This window comes from Lactuca serriola, chromosome 2, assembly GCF_051521515.1.
Source record: "Lactuca serriola cultivar US96UC23 chromosome 2, Lser_US96UC23_V15, whole genome shotgun sequence".
Classification (NCBI taxonomy): Eukaryota; Viridiplantae; Streptophyta; class Magnoliopsida; order Asterales; family Asteraceae; genus Lactuca; species Lactuca serriola.
This window is the reverse complement of record NC_136409.1, coordinates 94721074-94727993: the sequence shown is the minus strand read 5'-3', so window position 1 is coordinate 94727993 and position 6920 is coordinate 94721074.

Here is a 6920-nt window from a genome sequence, read left to right as displayed (position 1 = left end):
GGTTTTAATTGGTTTTGAAACTCCTAGATCTTTGAGATTCATTGAACTTTTCAAAGGCATGTTTCAATCTCGAGTGTGCCCTTAAGGTTTTGTGACTGGGATGCCGAGGATCACAAAACAAGGTGTGAAGTAACCATGCAAATCACTTGGTACCCTTAATAAATTACCCCTCAATCGATGTGCCGGTTAACCACACACGCTCCATCGATACTATGATAAATATTAAGTCACCCTTTACCTACCTTGTTAAGTCCAAGTTAGTGTGCCGGTTAACCACACACGCTCCACTAACGACTTAGACAAAGTGTAAAGTGTAATTTCATGGGTTAGCACCTTATTCACATTTTTCCTAAGTAACTAAGATTGGGTATTATTAAGAGTTTAGTTACTTAGTATTATCATTAATACTTTTAATGAAGGGAGAATTCTAGTCCTGTCAAACCCGTTCGGCTAACGACCCTCCACCAGTCAAGCAAGCGGTGGGTGAGAGTGGACACCCATTAAGTTGCCATTTTATAGGCAACAACCTTATACCCACCTTATAGACCGGCTTCGTGAATGAGGCGTACTAGCGGTAAGACTGACTTTACTCTTATACATATATATATATATATATATATATATATATATATATATATATATATATATATATTGTTAACTTATAATATTATAAAGTATAAGGGTTGAATTTTAACTTTTAAAATTCTAAGGGCTAACTTGGAATTAAAGTATTCATAAGTGAAAACTTTACAAATTCCAAAACTTGAGGGCAAGTTTTGAAACTATTCAAAACTAATTAATTCCATAACTTATGTGTTTAAAGTAGTTTTAATCCAAAAACTCTTCAAGTTCCATAACTTGAGGACAAGTTATGGAAGACTTTAAACTAATAAAAGAATTAACTTTTCTTTATTTTATAACTTATGGAATTAATTAAGGTTACACCTTTTTTTATTTTATTTTATTTTATTAAATGAAGAGACTCTTGGTCCTCCATAACTTGAGGACAAGTTATGGAGTCATAAAACCATTTAATTAGAACTAGACTCTTCATTTTTGTAACCTTTGCCAATTTTTATGAGTTTTATGATTCTTAAATGTGACTTTTCATATAACTTGAGGACAAGTTACAAAAACACATTTTAGAATCAATTCTTAGATTAATTTGGATTAAAACCAAGTATCACATAATTTTATTCATTAATCTAAATTCACTCATAAAACAAGGTAACACAAAAAACTTTTGGTGATCCATAACTTATTCTTAAGTTATGGAATCCTTTAAAACATTAACACCAAATTTTGTAACTCCAAAAAAAAAACTTTGAATCAATTTTTTTTTAAAACCTTTTCATATCCATAACTTATGGAGGTTTCAAAAAATAAAACTCTTTAGATCAAACTTTTAAAACTAATAAAATAATCATATTATTTTATCTTTTATTAAATTTGACCTAATTCAACTCATAAAGCAAATTATTCAAATTTTACAAATAATTAGTTTTTCACAAGAACAAGTTATTATCTTAAAATTTGACAAACTTCATGTTTTTTTTTCAACTTTGAAAATAAAATATTTGCATCAATATAACAGAAAACAACCCGTGGCTCTGATACCACTGTTGGGTTTTGAGCATTCTAACACTTCCTAAGTGTACATGCAACCCTAAATACCTTGGATCTATGTTTTCTCTATTATACATGCAAATAAGAACATCCAAGGTATTATCCTAATCTAGCATACAAAAACTATGAATGTAACAAGATAGAATACATACCTCTTGATGTAGCTTGATGTCTTCAAGCTTTAAGAGCTTAGCCCCAACAGTGTGGAAGCCTCAAGTGGAATCACAAATCACCAAGACACCTTGGAATACTTTAGAGAATATGATTACTTGGTTCTCTCTAGTGAAATTGGCTAGCCCTTCTTTAGTGTATCCACACTAGTGCTAATTTCACCAACCAAAGACATCTTTATATAGTATGGAGGATTAGGGTTAAACCCTAATACCCATGACCTTTCATTTCCTAGGATCCATGGGTTAAACACTCCATGGACTATCCATGAAAGCTTAGCCCAACCTAAATGAACTTGGCCCATTCCATATATATAAGAGTCCATATTTAATTAGTTCCTTTTGATCACTTAATTAATTATGAATTAATTCTTGATCAATACTAATTAAATAATATGATTCCATATAACATATTAATATTAATCATAAACATACTATTCTCAAAAGATTATCCATATAAATTGTGTCGGTGAAGTGCAACCCAAATGGACCATGCCGGGTCGGGTCAAGTACATACCAAATATAGTTATGGACTTAGACATTAATCCAACAGAAACGACAATCAGTGTCTGCGGAAGCGCTGAGATCAGTGTTACGAAAGTTTCATGCTGAAAGATGGTTTACCGTCAATTCAAGGTACAACTTGCTTGTTTAAGGTTAGCAAGGTGGTTGGTGCGTGTGATAGATACTAGTTTGATTATCTAACCATCGGCACAGAGTGTTGTGTCTTTATCAGTGAGTGGTTCGTCTTATTGAATCATTAGACACTGAGTGAGAAGAAGGTGAAGAGAGGATTGTTGCGTGTGATAGACCTTGGTGTTTTGGTCTAACCATCGGCAAAGACTGTTAGACTCTCATCAGCGTGTGTTTTGTCACACTGAATCACAGAATCAGTGTAAGATTGGTAAGAAAAGATAGTTGCGTGTGATAGACCTTGGTGCTTTACTCTAACCATCGGCAAAGTGTTTCAAGTTGTTATCAGTGTATGGTTTAATAAAGTGAATCATTCAACTTTAGTTTAGAAGATTTGTAGAAGAGATAGAGATAAGAGATCAAACCAAGTACTCAGCATGAGAATATCATCAATATATCATCATCAGCAAAATATACATCAGCTTATAAGACAATAGCAAACATTAGCAAAATTAATTACAAAGTAATCATTCCAAGTTCTCCAATAATGTGAGCAGTTGTTTGAGTGTCCATATCCTTTAGTGAACCCCCTTCCATTGTTTCCGTATGTAACTGCAAGACCACTTTTCTTGACATAGTCTTCCAGGAGAGACTTGGATCCTGTCATATGTCTTGTGCAACCAATGTCTAAGTACCAAAGATGTTCTTGACCCTGCAGTGCTGAGAAACTAGTTAGAACACACTGACCCATTGTAAAATGGGTCATTCACAAAGTTATTCGATAATAAATTATAACACTCTTTAGGAAGACAGTTTAAAGAATTTGACTTAAGAGTCCATTTTTCATTTCTAACTTTGATGTTATCAGCTCTTAAAGATGTTTTATCAAATGAGCATTCACTGATCTTATGAGAGGTATCACCACATCTGTAACAAACTCTAGTACCAAAGTTCTTCTTGGTGAGCATATTTCTAGACTTAACACATTTAGATTTGTAAGATCCACCAAGTGAACTTTGAGTCCTTTTGTTTGTCATTGAATTATGACTGAATTCAGTGTCAGATAAATTATGATCAGTGATAGATGAGGAGCTGACATCAGTATCTGATTTGGACTTATTCACAGAAGCATTACAATCAGGAAAATGCTTAAGTTGTTCATGAACAACGTGAAACACTCCATTTGAGATAAGGAAGGCAATAATATTCTCAGTGAGAGGAGTTGGTCTCACAAGATGTGCAGGGTAAGAGGTAGGATCAATTCCGGTAATTTCAATATCACACTTAGTGACACCATTAGAATCAGTAACACAGTATTCATCAATTAGACTCTGATTAATAAAAGTGTTACTGATAAACTTGTTTTTGAAATTATTTTTCAAGTCATTCATGGAATAAAATTCAGATTCTTTTCTTGAGATTTAAAAACCTTTTCAGCTTCTGCAAAATTACCCCCAAGAATTTTCTCACAAGAGTGTGGTATTTGAGTAGAAATAATATAATTAGCATTTTTGTGAGATTTAGCCCAAATTTGTAGCACAGTTTGTTCTTTGTTCAAGAGATCTTTAACATTATCAATTTCAGCAGACAAAGATGAGTTTGACAAACTAGTGATTCTAAGATTTTCCTGAGTAGAATCAATAATGTTATTTTTCATGGATAATTCAGTTTTAAGAAGATCAATTTGATTTTGCAAATCCCTTATTGTTTGATTCTTCTTAGAATTAAGAACACCCAAATACTCAAACATTTAGATTTTTTCATTCATTGAATAGGAAACAAAGTTTTTAACCTGATACATTGAAGGAGCATCAGTGTTGTGCTTCCTGGAATTTTCAACCGCATCAGACATATCAGCATCAAATGAACTTGTTCTGTCTTCACATTCATCAGGATCTTCTGTTTTAGCCATCAGACATTTAACTTCATCATCTGATGACTCCTCATCAGTCTTCCATTTTTCTTCTTCAGCAACAAGAACTTTATGTTCCAAGTTCTCTGCTTTCAGTTTTTCAACCAATTTGTTGTACTTATGCTTCCAATATTCGTCCGAGCTTTGGGTTCTTTGCTTGCATTCTTTTGCAAAATGGTCAGTGCTACCACAGTTAAAGCACTGAGCTTTCCTTTTCTTTTCAGTAGCAGGTTTCTTGTTGGCATCTGACCTTTTGAAGAATTTCCCTTTCATCTTCTTCTAAAACTTTGAGAAATTACGGCCTGATTTCTCAAAAGTATTCACAATGAACGCCGCACTAGCAACAACCTTTTCCAGACTATCAGTATCACTTTTAGTAGAATCAGTGTCTGAAAAGGATTCATTTTCTGACTCGGATTCTTTCCTTTTGGTTGAAAACAGTGCCACTGATGACTCACGCTGAGCATCTTTCATTAGCTCCTTTCTTTAGAGCTTTGATTCCTCATAGTATCGAAGATTTCCATAAAGACTTTGTAAATCCATTGTGCTAATTTTCTCACTATTTTTCAGCACATCAACATGATTTTCCCAACCTGCACCCAAAGAATCCAAAAACTTCTGCACTAGAACAGTTCGATGCTTTAACTGATCTAGTCTTCGCAAATCATTAACAAGAGTATTAAATCTGTTAAAGGTTTGAGTCAGGGTTTCACCTTTCTTAGCAAAAAAATGTTCATACCTTCTGTTTAGATCATTTATCTGGGTAGCCTTGACTTCCTCAGTACCTTCAAAAGACACAGTCAGTGTGCCCATCATTTCTTTTGCTGATATGCAGTTTTGAACCAGCCCAAAGATATTGTATAGCAAAGCATAGCTGATTGCTGCCCGAGCACGAACATCAAGCCCATTCTTTCTTTTGTCATCAGATGTCCAGTTTTCTTAGGTGTTTTCTTCATGAAACCATCAGGAGCATTGTTTTTCAGAGGCTAATACATCGGAACATATGGACCATTATTGACAATGTCCAACATGTCTTCATCTACATATTCTAAAGCATACAAAGCTTTGATTTTCCACATAGCAAAATTGTTTTCATCAAATGGAGGAATTTCAGTAGAAGAATGATTTGAAGAGTTTATAGAAGATGATGATGAAGCCATTTGTTTGATAAGAGAACACTGCTCTGATACCAATTGAACGACCCAAAAATCAAACAACTTATCAAACAATGACAGAAAATAAGAACACTAAAGATTCACAAAGAAAAACTTTTCACTAAGAATGATAATCTCACAAAGAGATTATCGTATGCACAAAGCGGCTATTAGGGTTTATGAAAGAAGCGTAACACATTACAAACTGATACAAAGGATTATATACTACTATTCTAGACAATCCCTATAAATCAGGGATATGCCAGCTAACTAATTTACGCTAACTATGGAAACAAGATAAATACAAAAACAGTTACAACGTGTTGAATAAAGATATATACTGATCAACTGAGATGTTGATGTTGATGCTGACGCTGAGTCATGCGCTGACGCTGATAGACTAATTTCAAACATCATCATATTTCAAGGTTTGACCTTACAATCTCCCCCAATATGATGATGTTCAAAACCAACTAGATTAGAACACCTCTGGACAAGAATTCTTATACTCAACTTCAGCTTCTATTTGTTTCTCAGACTCGTGCACAGGCTGTGGTGGCTCGGTCTGTTTCAGCACGTTCCCCTCAGATACATTCTTAACAGAATCAGTTTCTCCCCCTTTTTGAGCATCATCATCATTTGGGAGAAATTGTCAGCATGTGAATCAGAACATACAGTATCAGCTACTTTACGCTTTCGAGACAGAGGAAGAAGATGCTCACTAACAACATCGAAGTCTTCACCTTGAACTGGTACTGTGGGATCAATGAAATTCATGTCCAACATCTGATGTTGTTAGTGTCAGATGTTGGACATGAATTTCATTGATCCCACAGTACCAGTTTAAGGTGAAGACTCCGATGTTGTTAGTGAGGATCTTCTTCCTCTGTCTCAAAAGCGTAAAGTAGCTGATACTGTATGTTCTGATTCACACGCTGACAATTTCTCCAAATGATGATGATGCTCAAAAAGGGGGAGAAACTGATTCTGTTAAGAATGTATCTGAGGGGAACGTGCTGAAACAGACCGAGCCACCACAGCCTGTGCACGAGTCTGAGAAACAAATAGAAGCTGAAGTTGAGTATGAAGAATTCTTGTCCAGAGGTGTTCTAATCTAGTTGGTTTTGAACATCATCATATTGGGGGAGATTGTAAGGTCAAACCTTGAAATATAATGATGTTTGAAATTAGTCTATCAGCGTCAGCGCATGACTCAGCGTCCGCATCAACATCAGCATCTCAGTTGATCAGTATATATCTTTATTCAGCACGTTGTAACAGTTTTTGTATTTATCTTGTTTCCATAGTTAGCGTAAATTAGTTAGCTGGCATATCCCTGATTTATAGGGATTGTCTAGAATAGTAGTATATAATCCTTTGTATCAGTTTGTAATGTGTTACGCGTCTTTCATAAACCCTAATAGC